The sequence below is a fragment of the Mesoplodon bidens genome, assembly GCF_964165515.1.
Source record: "Mesoplodon bidens genome assembly, contig: HAP1_SCAFFOLD_397, whole genome shotgun sequence".
NCBI lineage: Eukaryota > Metazoa > Chordata > Mammalia > Artiodactyla > Ziphiidae > Mesoplodon > Mesoplodon bidens.
Genome location: NW_027672072.1, coordinates 67,715 through 89,909, shown reverse-complemented (window position 1 = coordinate 89,909; position 22,195 = coordinate 67,715). Strand labels below are relative to the sequence as shown.

General features: G+C 38.4%; 1 pseudogene across 1 annotated transcript; it reads right to left on the bottom strand.

Moving 5' to 3' along the window:
- Positions 1-9,623: 9,623 nt before the first annotated feature.
- Positions 9,624-15,470, bottom strand: LOC308610615 (3-hydroxyisobutyrate dehydrogenase, mitochondrial-like; annotated as a pseudogene). The gene is made up of 2 exons: positions 15,459-15,470; positions 9,624-12,421 (listed from the first exon to the last, which is right to left on the bottom strand). The product of its transcript is annotated as a 3-hydroxyisobutyrate dehydrogenase, mitochondrial-like (transcript).
- Between the last annotated feature and the right edge of the window lie 6,725 nt (positions 15,471-22,195).

Sequence of the window (22,195 nt, the reverse complement as noted above, 5' to 3'; positions counted from 1 at the left end):
CTTCAACATATAATTTTTCGGGGGACACAATTCAGTCCATAACAAAAACTTAAGATAGCTTTCTCTGATTTTCAGTCTTTCACTAATACCTCCCTCTTTGTCTACGAATTATTCAAGTTTCCTTAAATTTTTTTTTGATTTTCTTACATTATCCCTTCCCTTTAAAGGCTCTCTTCACTTCTTAATTGGCATTTCTTGCAAATGAAGGCACCTTTCCTCACAATGTATTGATTACTCTCCCCACTGTAACACAGCATCTTCTCCCATGACTTTCCTGAAATGGTTCCATTTCTGTTCATAAAAGTTTAGCCATCCAATCAGATGCTTTATTTTCAGTTCCCATAGCATTTTGCCTTTGGGAAACAACTGACTCCATTAAATGGCGCTTCTTTGAAAACTACCTTCCTTTATGTTTTATAGCAATCTTATGATTTCTGTTGGCATACCACCTAGCTTCTTTCTCATCATTCTTTTTATTTTTATTTTTCAGTTGTTTCTCTCCTCACTCCTTAGCGTTAGATACTACAGACAGTTGGCCTTCTTCTCATCTCTTATATACTCTCTCTCTTACTCCAGCAGCTTTGTTTACCATTTAATATATTATCTGCCAGGCGCCTTCCATCTGTTACCAACATCTCTCCCTCTGTCTTTGTCATTTCAGCCTTCGCTATGCTCTCTGAGCTCTCACAGGCAGATCTATTGAACACAGGAATCTCAGTGGAAAATACGAGTACGTTATTTCTCTACTGAGTAAAGCCCTTACAGATCACATGGTCCTGATCCATCTTGCAGCCACGTCATCTGGACTATTTGACCTCCCATGTCACAATAGCAGAGGACCAGACAAGAGGGACACTGGCTCCTAATGACCTCAGCTCAGAAGTGATACACTTGATTCTGCTTCTTTGCCACTGGCCACAACGAATCAAAGGAAAACAGTTGAACTACAAAGGAGGATGAAAAATGTAGATAAGCACATAGGATATTTGATGAGCACTATCTCGAGGTGACATCACCTCCCATCAAACTTTTATTTCACAGAGAAAACACAGACTATAAAGCAAAAACACCCCAAACTAACTTTTTCTCTTTACGTCCATGAATAGCTTTTCGACATAGTTTATCAATACCTATTCTCACTTTCTCAGTATCTTCCATTCATTTTCCCACCTCACTGGGATTGTTAAGGTTTTCCTCTTTAGCGATTTTATTTTGGCCCCCTCCCATTAAAAAGCTGCCCTCCTCCCATTAAAAATTACTCTTGCTTGATGCCAAGTAATTCTCTAGTTACCTTTTCTCTCTTCCGAATTTCACAGTGCAGTTTATCAAAAATTGTATTTATTCTCACTGTCTGTATTTTCTTATCTTTATGTACCTCGTGACTCACACAATTTTGCTCTTTTCTTCTTACTTATCTGCACTGGAATTGCATTCACCAACATTTAATTTGTGATTAAATTGAGTGAATGTTGTTTGGTCCTTCTGTCACCTTTCAGCAATATTTGATTTTGTTGATCAAACTTGTCATCTCAGAAAAATCTTTCACCTTAACAACAGTAGCATCTTAACCTGCTACTTCTTCCTCCTGCCTCTGGACATCCTTATCTCTTTCACTGGGCACTCTCACTTTGCCCTCTGCCAAGAGATGTGTATTTCTCAGAAGCTCTCTTCTGCCCTTGATAGATGGTCTCATCTACTCTTGTGATTCCAGCCACCATATATATCACAGATCTTGACCTAAAACGTACATCTCTCTCTCCTGAGTCTCTTACAAACTTAACTAATTGCCAACTGAACAACTCTGCCCAAATATAACACGGACACTTAAAATTAATTATGTGATGTTACTGAACGATTAATTTTACCTTCAATACTTACTTCCGCTATTCATCTCTCTACATCATTTAGACCACCACTATTTGTACACTTGTCCAAGTTGGATACTGGGGGAACACTGAAGACTCTGGACTCTGACAACCCTCAGAATGGGAGAAAATAGTTGCAAACGAAGCAACTGACAAGGGATTCATCTCCAAAAAATATAAACATAAATAAATTTGTAAACTAGATAAGCAACTCATGCAGATCAATATCAAAAAAAACAAATACCGTATAATATCACTTATATGTGGAACCTAGAAATATGGTACAGATGAACTTATTCGCAAAGCAGAAATAGAGACCCAGATGTAGAGAAGAAACACATGGATACCAAGGCGGGGGGAAGGGGGGCATCAATTTGGAGATTTGGATTGACATATATACACCAGTATGTATAAAATAGATAACTAATGATAAACTATGGTACAGCACAGGGAACGCTACTCAATGCTCTCTGGTGACCTAAATGGTTAGAAATATTAAAAAGAGGAAATATATGTATAGGTATAACTGATTCACTTTGCTGTATAGCAGAAACTACCACAACATTGTAAAGCAACTATACTCTAATAAAAATTAATTTAAAGGAATAATAAAACTCTGGACGCTGTATAATCATCCCTCACCTTCACAATTAATTCAGTAACCAAGTACTCTCTAACCTAAATTCCTACTATCTCTCAATATTGTCTACTTTTATTCAAGCCTCTTGCCACTACTTGGTTCTGAGCTACATTTTCTCTTATTTATGGAACATAAACAGTCTCTTAACTTTTAACAGAATAAATCTTTTAACAGAATAAATATTCATTGAGTACCTACAACACTGGTAAATAAGGACATTGTTCACATGCAGTTTACAATGTAGTAGGGGCAATGAACTATAAAATAGAACTATACCTCTCATAGGTAACTGGACAGCCAAGTTTTATAAGAACACGTAGAAAGGGAATTTAATCTCTAATGGAAGTCATGAAAAGCCAGAGATTCAATGTTTATTTTGAAACTTGTATGATGAGAGTGCATTAACCAAGGATTGAATGAGTAAAGTATGATACAAATTGATGACATTACCTGGAGAAAGTTCAGCAGTAAGAGAAGTCTAACCCTGAAGTCTACTGAGTATTGCTGAAAATTTATGGAAGAAGGAGATGCTAAGTAAGGATAGAGAAAGCAGATGAGGGTGGACTAGTAGGCAAGAGCACAGTGCTTGAAGCCTTTTCCCCAAAATTAAAGAGAAGCTATCAAAGAGCTCTAAGCCGTTGAGTGAAATTTAGGTTGCAATGCAGAGAATAAACAAGACAGAAATAATACTGGAGTCAGGGAAAAAGTGAACTGGGATGTTACATCCGAGTAAGAAATGTAAAAGATATGACAATGGACATAGAGAAGAATGGACATATGTGTGTGTGTGTGTGTGTGTGTGTGTGTATACATATATACACACATATATGTGTGTATATATATGTGTGTGTGTATATATATATATATATATATATATATATATACACATACACATACATATATATATATATATAGTATAATTATGACGATTCTTAGGGATTGTTCCAGAGTTTAAGGGTGGGGAGAAGAGTAAAGAATGACTCTCAGTTTCTTGCTTGGTTAATTGGGTTAAAACAGTTTGCAATAAAAAAGATTTAGCTTAAGTCATTTAATCATTTTAAGTGCATTCTGAATCCTATACAAATAAGTTTGAGAAATTTAAGAAAATTGTGTTTCCTTAAGTTTTGCATATCTTTTGTTATTCCATGTAAATTCCCTTCTTTTTCATATGATTAAAGAAAAGTTATGAAAAAAATAAGAGAGAAATGAGAGAAAATAAGATCTTATGAAGAATTATGAATGATCTTTATCTGTTTTTGTGCTTACTGTAACTTCTTACTGTTTATCTCTCTATATACATATTCTGAGATATCTTCTCAGACCTGCTGAATCAATCTGTGAGGAGTAAGTTTAACTAATCACTCAGATGAACCTAAAATTGGTTCATCTACAGGAATAACCAACATAAGAGAGTAGTCATGGTAGTCTCAAAATTAGAGAAGACTTCCCAATTATTCCCATTATGTCCAAGAGAGAATATGAGCAGGTACTTCAAGTATCCGAACTTCGTACGATTAGATTCTGCAAAAGCATTTTAAATAGGAAAAGTACATAGAAGAAAGGTTAAGACAAAACTTCCCCAGGATAAAATGGATCCCATATTTTCACCAGATGCCTTTACTTAGGAAAAAGAAAGGTTGAAGAATTGTAACAGTATCCAACCTGGAAAACAAAATACAGAAATTTTCACCACTAAGCCTGAGCTCTGTACAACTCTGATTTAGTGTTTTTTCAAGCCTTACACAGCAGTCTCTATTTTTAAAATATTTATAAGTAACCCATTTTGTAGGAAAACACCTAACTTTCATCATAAGAATTATGACACTTTATACTTTTATTCCAGCCTAACTTTTATACTCTATTTTCTACCATTTGGCAACTTATACCCTACGCTCTAGTCAAAAAAATCTCAGTTACAATCACTTAAACATATTGTGTTGGTTCTCAAGTCCAGGATGTTCCTTCTGCCTGGTATGCCCCTGACCTTCTCTCCACGTGGAACATTCCTACTGACATTCAAAACCTAATTCCAAACCCCCTCATTGTTGGCATTCTCTTTAATATCCCCTATTAGCAGGGTTAGTGACTCTAAGTTCTGTTTTACAAAGTTACATTTTTATGATCTATTTATTTAATAGCCTCTCCCTATTTGATTGTAATGAGTTGTTTATGCATCTCTCACACTCTCTTTTGAGTTCCTCTGGCCTTTATTTTTTCTTTTATCTCTTACCCATAAACACAGTGCTTGCCCCATAGTACGTGCTCAACGTGTTGGCTGAGTGAAAAAAGACACCTTTTAGCTCTCTAATCATTTGTGAAATGTCATTTAAAATGACATCAGATTACCCTTTGTTTCCTAACTTAATTTCTAGTACTATAGAATGTACACTCAGAACACCGTCAGTGGCCTACAGAAACAGTGTTCTCACTGGACTTCATGCACATAGTCAACCCCCTTATAACTTTCTCTGGCATACAACTGCCAGACATGTTATTAAAAGAAAATGATGTACCAACCCCTCACCTATTGGAAAACTTCCAGAAGCTCTCCATTCCTTATTGTATCTTTTCTACTTGATTTTTCAAATACCTCTGTCTTACTTCATCTATTCAGAACTGGCTTTTCTACCTTTGCTTTCATTTTCAATTTCATTCATATCATTATCTGCACTTACCCATAGAACCTAAGCATATTTTAGTTTCTTATGCAAGTTTCCTCACTAGAGGTCAAAGGGGCAAGGACTATTGTGATAAAATATTAAATAAATAGACGATAGGACTTTGTTCTATTGGTCTGGGAAAATTACTACCTGAAACAAAAGAATTCTGGAAACTGAAGGGGTCAGACCAGTCAGCTTTGTTTACTTCAGACTCAAATCAATGTCTTGTCTTTACCTGAGCTCTGGTTACATTTAGAAAAAAGTACTGTAAATACAGTGAATGAGCAAGGCCACTATCTGAGACGTGTCTGGGTCCTTAGTATAGTAACTGAGGGAATGGTAAGCATTGGTCAATGTTTGCTGATTGATGACTCAATAGATCTGGTTAAGCCTCACCGTCAGAATTCCAGATTTTTTAACAAGCTTCTCAGTCTTTTCAACCCAAAGAAAAAACTAAAGAAAACCAGATGACAAGAATTTCAAATTATAAAATATCCCGATTGTCAAATTTAAATAGGGATATCCTGTGCAATGGAGAGGCTGGCTGGTGCCAATTTCACATTTTGTTCTCTAGTGTCTGGACGAAGCCTGCTCTGCCAGTGAGCTGACAGGTCGAGAGCACTCCAGCTTCCACAGACACCCGAGAACTTTCTATTTTTCATGGTGTTCCTACCTTACCTAAGGGAAGGACTATATTCACAATGAAAAGAGTTATGATTCATCACCAGTAGAGAGATTCTTCCACTTTCTGGGTGCCCACGTTAAAAGTCTGGTATAGTCAACACTCCCTCTAACAGAGATCATGTATTGAAATGAGAAAACCATCACCTAATATGGCCAGAGAGGTGAAGGGACTTGGCCCAGCTGAGCCCAGGAGACACCACTAATTCAAAACCTCAACCATTAACACAGTGATTGTGATCAAGGAGACTTACAGCACATAAGAGATTCAAAGAGCATATTAATCCACCTCTGGCAACACTGCCAGTTTAAAAGAATGATGAACCTTCTCTCCCACTTGATTCAACCTGGCTATGTATTATACCACTCTAAACGCTAGCAGACTCTATGCTATGGCTTCCATTAGGTAGCACTTAGTATACATGAAAACTTTCTTCAAGAAGTAATTACTTTTGAAACCATAAACATTTCAGTTGGGAAAAGTGAAAAAGAAAGGAGGTGCAAGTAAAGGGAACTAGGAAAAAATAAGAAAATACCCTCAAATATAAACATGTTGATTCAAAAAATAATTTAATGGGGATTTAAATGATACTAGGTGAGCATTTATTCTGTTTCTGCTTTAAATAAAGCATTCTGTCCTATTTGTTAGGTGTTGTACTTGTTTAGGATCTAATGTCTGTTAAAAACCTCTCGAAAGAGATGTATTCATTCTGGTATCCTAAGCACCTATCTGGATGAAAAGCACAAGCAATGGGAAGTCATGGGGCATAAAGGACCTTGCAAAGGCTCTGAAATCCATCTCTTACTTATGGCCTTTGAGACTCAGCCTCCTCCTCTATGTAGTGTTCATAAAACTTAGTGGAGATAGAACACTAGGGACACAGAAGGTCAAAAGAGGTATTTACTACGACTTTCCAAATATCTTCCTTTAGGAAAACAAATATATTTTATTTGCAATGAGGCTTTCTTGTGAATTTTATTCTTCTAAAGAAGAATATTTTTAGTGAACAATTGATTCGTTTGCCTCCCTGTGCTACTTTATTGACAATACTCAGGTAGGGGTGGTTTTCCCTCAAGCAGTTACCTCCATGTGATTTGTATATCAGACCTTCCTAAAAGCATGTTTTCCTGCTCTTTCGTTCCACCCCATCCCAGCTCTACTTCAAATATTGTGATCCTCTATTAAAATGCACAGAACCCTGGGAAAATAAGGAGAAGCAAAATGTTTGTCACTCCCAGCTCTGGTATGCATATATCAGAGGCTAAATTATAACTGATGAAGACAGAAATGGGACCCATATCTGTCTGACTTCAGAAACCAGAAGTGTATCTACTACAAGCTGATGAATGGGAACTCAGATCAAGGCCTAGAGTGGAGAGGAGTCTTCTGATCAGAGGGGGAAAGTAAACAAAGGGCAGCGTTTAATTATTTAATAATAAGTAAGAGAATGACTAGGGTGTTTTTACAGAACAGGATATAATATTGAAATAAAATCCCCCAAAGTGACACAGAAACATAATGCAATCCTCTTAAGCTACAACCCTTCCTAAACCAAACCATACCATTCTCTTCACACATCCTGGAAAGTCAAAAGAAAGGGGATACTGATCTGCATCACACTGGCATTAGAAGCAGATCTAGTTTTAATGAAGTATTACTTCAGGGACTGAAGTTTCCCCCCAAAAAGGGTAAGCTTTTTTCTCAAGAAACATCACTGTGTAATAATCAAGGAGCCAGGGATGGTGGTATTAATTGTTCTAAGTACAGGGATTTGTTTTGCAGAAAGAAGTACCAATCAGAAAGAGAACTGACCAATAATTACTTAACAAAACTGCTTCAGAAGTAGATTTCTAAATCTACTTTTAGACTGATAGTTAGAAAAATCTTACTAAGTTTATTCATTTAGAGGAAATCTGTGCAAGCCTCTGAAACCAAGAGGTATTGTATCAAAAGAGATAAGGTCACTAGACACTTATGTAAGAGCTACTTCTTCCTCAAATGGCCACCATTAAGAGGAGAAACTATTTGCTGTATTTTCTGACTATTACGTTACCAAGAAGTAACAATGCACCTTTAGGAAACTAGTATGAAAGAAAAACATAATAAAATTTTTTGCAGGTGACTCTTTGATCTCATAGGTGTGTGTTAATTTTCCAAAGTTGGCACTGGATCCTGCCTTTACAAAATGCTCCTTGAAATATCACATTGAAAATCTTCTCTTTTACTCCTTATTGTAAACACTGTGTATGTTTTTAAGAAGACCAATAAAAAATATGGACTATGGGGCTTCCCTGGTGGCGCAGTGGTTGAGAGTCCGCCTGCTGATGCAGGGGACACGGGTTCGTGCCCCGGTCTGGGAAGATCCCACATGCCACGGAGCAGCTGGGCCTGTGAGCCAGGGCCGCTGAGACTGCGTGTGCAGAGCCTGTGCTCCACAACAGGAGAGGCCACAGTAGTGAGAGGCCCGCGTACCGCAAAAAAAAAAAAAAAAAAAAATATATATATATATACATATATATATATATATATATATATATATATATATATATATATATATATAGAGAGAGAGAGAGAGAGAGAGAGAGAGAGAGACTATGAAATTATTTTTCCAATAGTGAAATTGTGGAGAATACATCTTGCATTTCTACTGTATTCCCGCAAAAAGAGGAAGTTCTTTTCCACAAAGACTCTCATCAATGTTAACTCTGGGAGAGAAGTATTTGTAGTTGTCTCATGCTTTGTGGTGAGAGACTCGCACTTTTTCCCCTGTCTCTATTGTGGGAAACAGGGCACACTTTGGGCTGAGAATTCATGCTGTGGTCGGAAAAGAAAGAAACGAAAAATACCCTCATTAACACTGCTCTTTAACAAGTTCAGCAAATGGGCTTCAGGCATTCTAAACAGCAGCAATTAAAAAATAACTTTAGATTTCATACATTTCTTCCAGTAGGATGAAAAGCTGAGGTATGTTAACTTTAATTTTATGGTTTGCGTGAATACCGAGTTCGATTACTCCCTGTCAAAGCAGAAATCAGCCTCTTACAGGGAGTAAGTGCTAATTAAGCAAAACAGAGTAAGCATGTTATCTGAAGTATATTTGATTCTTTCCTGTGCACTTTGGCTGCACAAGCTCTAACCACAGTTTCCGGAGGGACCATCAGTGCTCCCTAAGAATGCCAATGCAGTGTTCCGTCCAGTTAGTGGGGTGCAGAGACCAGTCAGAATGCTGATGCTTTCCACAAAGGAGATGGGGCTAGGGAGGCAAATGCAATCAGGGAGTATTAGCTCTGTCTTGTGTGCCTGCTACAAAACCGTGTCCTCTCAAGACTGCCCTATCCCTTCTTTGCTTTATACGTGTATGTGTAAGTTTGTATATGTAAGCTTTACAAGTCTCTCCTAAGAGAAAACTGAAAATGCCCAGGAAAAAGACAAAACTGCTTCAACAGAGAAAGGTCTCTCTGTTCCAGTTGAAGAGGATATAGAGTTAATAACAGGAAATATCCATCCCCTGAAACTGTATGAAACATGGATGCTTCCACAATTTACTCAAGGTCTCACTGACCAGGCTATAAGTAATTTTAATTATTATTTCTTATGATTATGGTTGATAAAAAGTCTCAGTGGTATGCTAAAAATCTTTAACACTTGTTGACCTTTTTTCTTGATAGCTTTCCTCCTCCCAGGCTCCAGCCAACAGGAGCAGTAACAGATATCCAGATCTTAAGAGGATAGAAGTATAATGGTGCACTGAATATGGAAAGGAAGAACCAGTAATGGTTCCTATACATTCATAACGCGAATCAGCATCAAACTAAGCTTCCCCAAGAAGAAGCTGACAGCAAATAGTTTCTCCTCTTAATGAATTGAGGAAACAACTTTGAAGTTATCCGTAGCCACCGCTTCTGAAGCAACCAGTAGCTTTGCAACTATTAGTTTACTTGTATTAGATTAATTTATATTAGAGTTTATTTAATGCAATTGCTCACAAATTTTAAACCATTTTGTAGAGTAGTGTTCTCTATCTGTTTAAATGAAATGCTTTCCTAAGCTCAAAATCAGTGTTTTTATGTTGTGTAAATTATGAAATTACTGTGAAATATCTGGTAAACTTGATAGGAAACCCCAGATGTCAGCACTTTGCTGGGCAAGATTTAAAGTGGCCCACACCATTAGCCCTCATCAGGAGCAGTAGCAGTGGGCTAAGTCATAAGGGCACGCCCGTCCATTACACTCACCCAGGATACTGTGAGTGAGAAACAAAGGGCAGTCAGACAGGGACCTCTATGCTCAGATTCCACTGCCAAGAAATGGCCTAAGTCAGCTCTTGTTGTTGAAGAAAATAACCCTTTAGCAATCAGACTGAATCCTATTTTAAGTTTTAGAGGAAGAAGGATACTATTTAAACATTGATGAAATGTGCCTCTCTTTTTTTATCAGCATAGAAATCTATTTGAATTCAAAAGAATATGGTTATATTTAGCATAGTGTAATAATTATCTAAAGCACATATCATCGTTGGCTCTGAAACAGTTCTAAAGATGTCATTCTTTTGAAGTCAAAAAATATGCAGTAAAAATGGACAAGGAAGCAAAAATATGAAAAAAACAAGTTTGCTGAGTATGGGAAGTTGTTACAAGAGGGGCACAACAAGATAATGTAACAGAGTCCAAATTACATAACATGCAGCAAGGAGTTCTCTTGCTTTAACAACTCCTAGAAAATAAACCAGTAATCTCAATGCAAGAATATCACCACTGGGTTATTTAACAGGACAAATTTTCTGAGGGACACAGGTAGTAACTCACTATACTTCCCCTTTCTCTAATATCTTTTCTCACACCAATTTCTTTTCTTTCCTCGAGGATAGATTTTATCCTGTTGAAAACAATTTTAGTTTTATTTGTAAAGTGGAGTAAATAATATCCTGAGTGAAGTAGGCAGCGTTTTAGCTGAAGATGCTTAGGAATCAAACTTTTGAAAAAGGCCAATCAGCTAGCTAGCTAGCAGTTACCATCAGTGGCTTGCAGAGAAAAAAATTACAGATGATATGTTTGCTAAATAGATAAAAAGAATAAGCAGTTTAGAATGGGTGAAAAATCCCAGGATCTACTGTGACCTAGACCAGAGGTGCCTAAACTTTTTGGAACCAGGGACCGGTTTCCTGGAAGCAAATTTTTCCAGGGAGGGGGGGCGGGGTGTGTGAGGTTCAGGCGGTAATGTGAGCCATAGGGAGCAGCAGATGAAGCTTAGTTGGCTTGCTTGCGACTCACCTCCTGCTGTGCAGCCCGGTTCCTAAGAGGCTGTGGACTGGTACCCGTCCAAGGCCAAGGGGTTGGGAACCCCTGACCTACACACTCAAAAGCAGACAGCTGACCTTTGATTAAGCCCATTTTCCTGTGGAGTGAGCCATAAGGGGCTCCAAGACACAGTTTGGTTTCAATGTTTCAGTGTTCACAGCCAGAGGGCAAACTCAGAATGTCTCCTCCTCTTGCAAAAACTGGACCACGGATGAGAAGTCTTTTTTTTTTGAGTAGCCCTTCACGCACAACATCCCTGCAGATCTGATGGGCTTGACTGCCCAGAAGGACTGGGCTCTTTGTGCTGGTAGCAGAGTCTCATGCTAATCCCAGATCCTTAGCCATTAGTGTTGCTCCGAATCCGCCCTGATAGTAATTAGCCGAGGGAACTCCATCCATCACCCCAGGTACAGGATTATAAGTGTCACTTGACCAACATTGTCCTGAGCTCGTATTTAGGATTTTAGCCAAGAGTTTTGGGTCAAGCCCTAACCTGAGTCCCAGATTCATAGCTTCAGCAGTTCCAATCCTACTAATAGCTAACAGCAAGTTTTTGCAGATCTTCGAAGCCTGGCCAGTCCCAACAGCTCCACGATGCACCACATGGGAGCCCATGCACCACAGCAGCTCAACCCCTCCCATCCTAAGTGTGAGGTGGCCAGATCGAGCCATTCCCACACTACCAGAAACAGGGGCATCCATGAAAACCGCTCCCATTTTCTCAACTTCTTTGGCCAATTCTCCGAAAACCATAGGATCAACAGTACTGGAATCTATTAATAGTGAGTCTTTCTTCACTTTTTTTTGAATTCCATTTGCTCCACAATAAGCTTCTAGTGCATTGATGCATTGTAATAATTCTGTCACCTTTTTCGGCTACATCCCCTGCAGAAGACACTACAGGGTTCATCTGCATCTAGAAGCTCTTTGCATGAATCAGGGAACACATCAACAACGGTGAGTGGCTAGCCATGTTTCATGAGCTCTTTTGCCACTGGACTCCCCATGTTGCCTACTCCAATGAATCCAACTGGAGTCTTGGAAGCTACTGACCTAGAACACAGCGCTGCAAGGCTGGCCACCACTGGCTGCTGCAGACGACTCCCTGTACCGGAGGCCGGAGGTGGCTCCACGGAGACGGAAGGAGGCTGCCACGCTGCCCGCGCCCCTCCTTCCCACGGTGACCTCCTCGACTCCCGGCTCACCCACTGGCTGCTATAGGGTGCGTGATGCGGAGGGCCGGCTCGGCTGTGGCGATTCTTAATACCTCTTTGGTACTAGGTTACACATACAGTTTCACCTAGTGAGCGATTTAACAGAAGGAATTTTTTTCTACGGCATTTTTGTGGCACAGCAGATAGAAGCGAGGTCACTATTTCTTTGAAAAACTGAATTAAAAATTTATAGAAAGTCATGATTCATTCTACAAATATGCTGAGTCAAAGAAACGTGAAAATTGATGCGATGGAGGAAGAGCGCTAGACTTCCCGGATGCTCAACTGGCACCTTTCTTCTGGTGTCAGAACATGGTTGTGTAACTCCTTTAATCCCAGTGGATTTTCCAAAAATTCCAGAATCTTCAGATTTTGGTAGCCTCTGTTTACTGCCTTTGCCCCCCTATGCCAAACCCCACCCCACCCCGCACACATTCATTTTTTACCAGTTGTCCTCCGGGGTGTTTTTCTTTATAGAGTTATTGCAGCAGTTTGTTAGACTACTGACCCCCAGTGCAAATGCCCCTCCCCCCGTTTTCTCACCCTGTGTAGTTTTGTTCCACCTTGACCTGGGCTTGGTCACGTGACTTGCTTTGGCCCAATGGCATATCAAGAGCTGAAGCTTGGAGAGTACTCGTGCTTTAGGGCTTGTCCTCATGGAAACCTGACATGTTAGGAAGCCTGGCTAACCTAGTGGAGACTAGGCACAGGCCACAGCCAGCACCAATGGCCAGACATGTGAAAGCAACCAGCCCCAGTCCAGCAACCAGATGATGGCAGCCTCAGTAGTCACCTCAGGTGAAAGCAAGATAGATCCACCCAGGAGATCCCAGCCCATTCTGCTGATTCACAAATTGTGAGGAGATAAAGTGCCTGCTGTTTTAAACCACCAAGCTTAGGAGTAGTTCATCACACAGGAAGAGATATAACTATCTTTACTGTTAGATTATCTTCCCATTTTATACCATGTTTCCCCTCAAACGACTGTTCCTTAATCCAAGATTCTAGAAAAGAAATAACAACTGATGAGGCTGATAGAGCCTTAACATTTTTTATAAGTTTTGTAAACTTTTAAAATAACTGTTAATAAAATCAATATTTATTTGATCACAAAATTATTTTCTTCAGTTGCCTTAAGAAGTAATGCAGAATTGTACTAAGTTTATACATTTGGAGGCTCTAAAAATGTGTTATTCCTTGGATTCAAGTCCTAGTGTACTTTATGTGGGCATTCACGTTTGCAAAATGATTCCAGGAAAGTTGCGATTTCATTTTACAACTTTGGCCTAAGGAGTCTTATGATATTTTACCTGAGAAAAAGAACACATTAATTCCACTTTCAGCTATTAAACCCATGGCTTCCTGTATTTTCTAAATTCCCTATCAGTGAAGAAGACTATGTATAGCGTACAAGACTGTCATGATTAGGAGGAAGGTAGTACAGAAAGAGCCCATCAAATTAGGCATTGCCCAGTCATGTCAGTATACTAACGTGGCGAGCCACAGGCAGCTTGAAGCCTGGAAAAAAGACAGATACAGTGTAATGATTATCCTAAGGATCCGGATAATGATTCCCATGATTTTGTTTTAAATATTAATGGCAGAGGATTCTGGGGAAATGGTGGTGGCTACAGAGAAGATCTTTATCCCTGAATATGCCACCCCTCCCCTAAATACACAACCCCCCACCCCCACAAAGAAGAAAGAAAAGCATCTAGGATAGCAAGATCAAAAACCCACAGACAACATCTACAACAAGGTGTCCACATTAACTGCAACATACAGCCAGGTAGGAACAAACCAACAACAGGAAAAAGACCTACATATGTGTATCCCAAGGTGTGTGGGAGGAAGACGAGGGAAGGACTCTCTCTCTCTTTAAGGAGAGCCAAAGGTTACTATGGTTCACGAACTCACTGAGATTGAAAAACTCACTGAGAACAGCGGCAGAAACCGGGAGTGAATGTTGCAGGCTCCACTTTGCAGCTGAGTGCAAGAACTTTGAAATGTTCTGAGGATGCCAAGTGTTCTGGGGTCTGTGAAACCTTGACACCTATCAAACCAAAGCACCATTCCAGAACAAATCCCCATACTCAACAAGGACAGGAAAGAGGAGGCCTGGGTAAATGGGCATAGGAGGGCCGAGGAGGAAGATTTTAGAAATTTTAAGGTCATTTTTTAAAATTATGTTGTGGGGCCTCCCTGGTGGCGCAGTGGTTGAGAGTCCGCCTGCCGGGACACAGGTTCGTGCCCCGGTCTGGGAAGATCCCACATGCCGCGGAGCGGCTGGGTCCGTGCACCATGGCCGCTGAGCCTGCGCATCCGGAGCCTGTGCTCCACAACGGGAGAGGCCACAGCAGTGAGAAGCCTGCGTACCGCAAAAAATAAATAAATAAAAAAAATTATGTTGTGAAAATAATAGAAGATAGTGAGCCCTGGAGTTCTGAAGCTAGAAATTATATTCTGATCTATGTTTCCCTCCTAAAGTGGAAACTTATTTCATTTAAAAATGAGCGACAGAAGAGTATTCCATTCACATCCTGTAGAAAATCAGTGAGAAAAAAAAAGAAAAAAGAGGGGTGAAAAGAAAGTTCCAGCAAATCCTGAAAACGTCACAGAAAGACACGTCCACAGAACAAATGAAATTTATTGCCTGATATTGCGGAAAAAGTAAAAGAAATTTTCAAAGGAATAGAAACTGGTTTTAAGAAAAACATAAAAGAAATTAGAAAAATTCAGAAATGAAGTGATTGGAGAATAGCAAGATTTGAAAAGGTGAAAAATTCAGTAAGTAATTTGTTTAAAAAAAATCATGTCTCGAGAGAAGGTTAAACTAGAAGGAACACAAGTTTGAATAAACACAGTGGATAATGTCTCCTTGGAGAAACAGCTGATTTCAAATCCAGCATAAGAAACGAACAAGATGTTCCTGGTACCTCTTGTCATATAAGAGAGCTGGGAAGACTTCAAAGACTACTGTGGTTGTGTGGAAAGGACTCAGGAGCCAACTTGAACAGGATCCGTGAACCTAAGAGGGGACAATCTCTGCATCGATATTTATAACAACCTCACTGAAAACAACAACAAAGCAAGAAAATACCTCATTAGTCATCTTTGGAAGAGTCAACCTTTCTCTCTCTTGTTTTTTCTCTTTTTGTAAAACTGGTAAATAAAATAAAAGAAACATTTATTCTTCCTTTCCTAATTAAACTGTAACTCAGGGCAACCAAGTAGTTGATGAAATAATGTTCTAGCTAGTAAATGAATAATCATCTAGTTAGTAGAATATCACCATTTGGTACCCTTAATAAATTAATGGATCTAGACATTGATCATTAATGGCTGCAACGTCACAGTAAGACAGACACTTTATAGTTCCTTTTGGAATTCATCAGTATTATCTATGAAGTAAACTTGACAAAAAAATCACACCTGAATTATGTCAGTGCTCTAGATCTATCTACCAACTGACAGTAAATACATGGACCAAAGGAGCATGATAAACATATAAGCAGAAAGGGGATGCAATCAGCATAATCCAGACAGTTGGGAACCCTACTGGATGAATGCTTTGAATTCAAGGACAAATACTTGCAAGAAAAATGAGCAAACTGAGTTCTTTTAAACCTATACTTTAAAAGAAATTGTGTTTGGATCAGCAATCAAATAAATAATGGTTATTAAAATAAAAATACATTTAGAGGACAATCAAGGAAACATGAACTGACTGGCTATTTGTTGATATTAAGGAATCATTATTATTTGCGGATGTGTGATAATGACATAGTTGAGCTTAAAAAGGGCAGTTCTTGCATTTTAGAAATATGGATACTGACGTTTTCACTGAGAAAAAGAAATCTGGGATTTGCTTTAAAATTGCTGGGGATGATGGTGGTAGTAGTAAGAGAGGGTGCAGAGACAATCTATTGGCCTGAAATGGACATTTGACGAGAACAATGAATGAAAGTTTCTACTTCTTTCTCTTTATTTCTGTAGATGTTTGAAATTTTCCATACTAAAACAGGTTTTATAAATGTAGATGGCTTGCAATGTGCTCTTCTGAGCTCTCAGAAGGCAAAAAGCCATTCTTAAATTAGGAGCTTTCTTCTCTAGCCAAGAATTCTAATGATAATTTTGTCCCAACTGGCCAATGCACTCAGATTGCTCTGAGATCTGTTGGTGGGAAAAAAATCAGCACAAACAATAAAGAGGCTCTTCAGTCTTAGAAGAAAACAACAAAGAGTAAAGGCTGCTGCTAGGTCTGGGGCAATAGTGTAGTTACCAGTATAAGACAAAATATTAGTTTCTTCCAAAATCCACTTGTTACTACTGTGTATACTTTTGCAGCAAAGTATCTTTTCTACGTTGTCAGCATTAAAGTAAATTTACTATTTAGGTAGCATTTAAATTATCATATACTCAAAGCCTAGAAAGAATCCCCTAGGCTGAAATGACGTTAAATCTTAGTTGGGCCATTGCAGTGTATTCTCCAGTCTTACTTGCTTTGTCTATAACTGTCGTAAAAAGGTGTGAGGAGATCTGCCAATATTAATGCCAGGATTCAAAATGAGTTCTTTGTAGCTTGCTTCCTTCAGGATCTTCTGCCCTCAGACCCATGTATTTACTTAATGCCTCAGATTATTGTATATGTCACATCTTTCCAACTAGAAGACAAGCTCCTTTAAGGGCAGTGACTAGTCTCATCAACATCGAATTTACTCCAACACCAGTGCTTTCAAAATGTGTGTTGTTTAGTATATGTCTGATCGTAAGAAGTTATAGAAACAATTCTACTCTAACTAAATAATAATGATACTACTACTACTATTTCTACTACTACTGCTAATAAAATGTATGAAATAGAGTATAAATGGGAAAATAAAGATCACACTGGAAATCCCAGACTATAAAATGAATGATCCCAAAGCCACTGGCCAATCCATCGACTGTAAACAGTTACTTGTGAATTGGTCAACATTTAAATGCATAATTGAGAGAAGGGTTAAAACAAATTTTATTACCAAAAAACACAATTTTTATACCTACAATTTTTGAGCTCAACTAACCTGTAGTTTTAACAGAAATAGATGAGATTCAAAGTATTCATTCAGTTTCCTAAGTGATCCATTCCCTATCTTTCCTTATGAAACAATCAGTTACAACTCTAATAATTTGTCAAGGATTCACCAATCTCTACTTCCTTTATTTTCCAAGGTTTGGTATCATTACAGAATCAAGTCCTTTGGCGGAATTTAATAGTTTCAAAATCCCTCAGCAATATTATTCACTGGGATAAAATAATATGAAAATTTAACAAACACTGACTATGTGCTGAGAAATGATCCTTCAGTGATTCACTCAAGGTGGAGACTAGCATTCAGGCTACACCTGAGGTAGAATTTGAATTCCAAAGTGGACCTTTAAACCACAGCTCATCTTCTCTTTTTAAAACCATCAGAAAGAAGCCTGTTGCCTGACCTTTGAGATTCTGCAAAGAGACCATATTTAGATCTTTTGTCTCTTTTAACTTCCCTAGTCCCCTTCTCTACTTGCAGAATAGTGATTCCCAGATAAGTACAATGAGTTCAAACAGTGTGGTTAAAGGGGTAATTAGTCTGCTCTGCAGCCAAGTTACTCACAGAATAAATAAGTTGGCTTTCACAGTTGTTAGCTTCTTCCTGGGCTTTGTTTAGAGGGGTCTCAGCTCAAGCAAGCAACCTGTCAGCAGCCTGAAATAACTCTGTGGAAATCTAATGGCATATATGTAAAATATGTCTATGAAACCTTTTATTCAATCTTAGGTGCATAATTTTACTACTTCTTTAGGCCTGGAAAAGGATATTCAGCTACAAAAGGACAGAAAAGAAAATGTGTAGAATACCGCATGCCCTCCTCACACCCTAGAACCTTATTTTACCCGTTTCATCAGAAAATGATGTATACTGTAAGAAACATTTTTTAAATTAGTTGATCAAATATTTAAGTGCACTAAGTCTCTGTATTTATTAAAGCAAATATAGTTACCTTTCTGTCCCTTTCTAAAAGAAAGCAAAAGATACAGTTCTTTTTTCTTAAGACTCAGGGTTTATGGATATTAATTATTACACTATATTGACACCCAGACATGTTTATAGGAGGCTTTTGAGACATACAGAGCTATTTATTCCCATACCAAACGGCACTTCTTTTTCCTCTGCCTTCTGCTTGTATTTTTTCTGTTGCGATTATATCCTACTGAGGCTGCTACATGTCTTTGTTTGAGTTGAGGTTCTGAAGGTAAGACTGTATAGTCTCCTTTTTACAGAATAATAATGGGTTTTATGACTGTTTGCCTTCAGAAGCCTCTTTTTCCACTCATTCTCATTTCATATCTATGGTGAGGTGTCGAAAACAGATGAGTTAGTTCTGAACTGGTGATATATAAATCAATTATTATTTGATTCATATTCAAAGCAGCTCCTCCTAAAATAGCGGCCTTCCTGCCTGTGGGATGTAGTCTAACCTACTGCCTGGATCTACACCCACCAACATCCATATTTTGTCTATTGTTACCTTGGACACTTGTAGGAACTGAGTGAGTTTCTGTTTCTATAGTGTCCGTTGACAGACAAATGAATAAAGAAAATATGGCACATATGTAGAATGGAATGTTATTCAGCCTTAAAAAATAAGGGAATCTTGCCATTTGCAACAACTTGGATGAACCTTGAGGGCATTATGCTAAGTGAAATACGTCAGAGAGAGAAAGACAAACACTGCATAATCTCACTTTTACGCGTAATCTAAGCTGCTCTCACAGAAATCGAGTAGAATGGTGGCCGTCAAGGGCTGGGGAGTAGAGGAAATGGGGAGTTGTTGGTCAAAGGGTATAACCTTCCAGTTATAAGATGAATAAATCCTGGGAGTCTGATGTACAGCATGGTGACTATAGTTAACAACACTCTATTGCATACTCAAAAGTTTCCGAGATAGTAGATCTTACATGTTCTCATCACACACACACACACACACACACAAAGGTAATTGATTGTGTAAGGTCATGGATGTGTTAACTAACCTTATTGTGGTAATCACTTTGCAATATATACATGTATCAAATTATGATGTTGTACACCTTAAACTTATACAGTGTTATATGTCAATTACATCTCAATAAAACTGGAAAGAAGAAAAAGATTCACATGGAGAAGGGTGAGGCTGGTAGAAAAAAGCCACTGCCTTGAGCAGTACCGAGGTGGGCGGAAAGCCATGGGCCTCTATTAGCACTGCTGGGTAGGTTCTGTTCCCACGTGTGGGGAGGGGGTAGGACAGCACAGCTGTGATCCTTATTGCAGACCCTAGGCAGCCTCAGGCAACTTTTCAAAGTTAGTTGCTGAAAACCAATAAATGAAACTATAAGGAAGAATTACATAAATGCCTTTATTCTACTTCTGGTCCTCTTGGCAACTTTTTCCATCTAAAAGCTACACCCTGCAGTTCTCAAAGCAGGAACATTAACATGGATCAGAAGTTTCCAAACTTTTCATCATCAACCCCTACACCAAAAGAAAAGTTGAAATTTTATGACCCCTAGTATATGAAGTACCTTGTGTGTTTTTCACATTTATCAAGAGAACATTTAACAGTTACCTACTATGTGCCAAGAGAAAATAAAAATAAGACACAGACTTTCAATGCAGACTTTGTTCCGGTATTATTCTTCGTTTTGACTTCAGTATAAGAACTATTGAGCTATTTGCTGTCCCAATAAGGGGATAAGCAGACGATTACAGAATCCTGTGATCTCTTCCCAAGTTTGCAACTATAGGGTTGGTCCTACAATTGCTCAATAACTTTGTATTTTGATTTAAGGGGAAACTAAAAGAACTTCCTGTCCCAAAGTAACTCTGCTTTGTGGAGACTGGAGGTGCCCTGCAATTGACTCAAGATACTGTTTATTTGTTTAAACAGTTCAATGAGTAGTTTCTATTTAACAAGTGAGCACAAATTTTCACAACAGTACCTACCCCATGACACAGCTCAGACGAAAACTCTGAGGGAAAGGAAAACTATATGGGCAAAAAGTCCAGGTTCCATCCACTGTACATGGGATATTGACAGGCTTGTAAAACTTACAGAGGTACCTGGAGGTACCCAGGAGCCCTGGGTATTTAGTATACAGATCAGCAAAGGATGGTGGAAAATAAGACGACACCAGGTCAGGGGACAAATTAAGCAGGTGAAGCTGGTCCTTTATACTCTTTTCCCTTCTGATACACCACTGCTCTGTCATGTCCAGAATATGTTCTGTATCCTCAGTAGACCTACACACACACACACACACACACACACACACACACACGTGTAGCACACAAACATGCACGGATGCATGCATGTACACATACATGGACTTCCCAGTCTTCTCAGTTAAAATTCAGCTTGTAGTAACTAAAGAAAATTTATAATGCTCTATATTTTATAGATTTTAAAAATACTTGCACTTTAAGAGAAAACTTTTCATGTCTGAAAATCCCTTCTCATGAAGGAAGTTATTTCTGATATTGGAGGTTGACAGTTTCACAGAGAAAACTTCAGGAGCACAGAGATATGCACAGAGATATGGTCATGTTCTCTTGATAAATGTGAAAAACACACAAGGTACTTCATATACTAGGGGTCATAAAATTTCAACTTTTCTTTTGGTGTAGGGGTTGATGATGAAAAGTTTGGAAACTTCTGATCCATGTTAATGTTCCTGCTTTGAGAACTGCAGGGTGTAGCTTTTAGATGGAAAAGTTGCCAAGACCCTCTCCACACGCACCATCTGGGGAGAATTCACCAACACAGAGGCTCAATCCCTCTGCTAAGTCAAAATCAAGTATCCCAACATCATTATTTCACAGAGAATACCCTACCTCATGTTAGGCATTCATATGTATTTTATTTGTTGAAGAGAGGAAGAAGATATAAAGGAGGGAATCATCCGAAATTACAGAGGACAGCATTTAAGTCAATATAGATATTTAAATTTAAGGTAAAATTAAATGATAATTTGAAATTATATGTGGAGTTTTATTTACTAAAGAATATTTTGGAAAGTTCAACTCCTATTTTCACTTATATTTTCAGAGAAGGTACTTGGTCCAAATGAAGAATACCCTCAATTATTGTTCTTTTATTGCAAGCAAAAAAGGATTTATACTTCTTTTCATGAAATATGGTTGTTTGACAACAGAAGGATAAATATTTTATATTTTCAGAAACAACAGTCAGGCTACTGATATTCTTAATTAGTTTTAATAAATCTGAATGCTTCTTATCATCTACTCTTTAGCTTGTACCTGAGGAGTTGAATACCTCCGGGAAGATACGTGCCCCAGACCCGTAAATATGCAGTTCACAGAGCCCACCACCAGAGGGCAATAAAGAAGTCAAATCTTGAAACCATGGAGTGAAAATAGTGGGAGTTTAAATAAAAGCAACATTTCACAGTATGCTTTTCTGACCAACGTTGTATCTAATAACTTAATGGATTGTATGTACATGGATTCTGAAAAGTCAGCAGCACACTTCACTGGTCAATTTCTATGATAAGGGGAACGTAATTGGAGTGTAGAAAAACAGTATACTTACATCTTAAAATTCCACCCCTACAGAATCTACTACTCACTATTGAAAAATGGTAAGAAGAATAGCTTTCTGTGTCTCAGTCACCAGTTAACATTTTCAAGAGTAGAATTTATCTTCCTATGATGCTCAAATACACAGGAAAAATGCATATCTCGGACAATGGATAAACTCTATATGACATGTGAAAATAATTATTCAAACGGAAAAAGTAAAAGATCTACAAGGAAC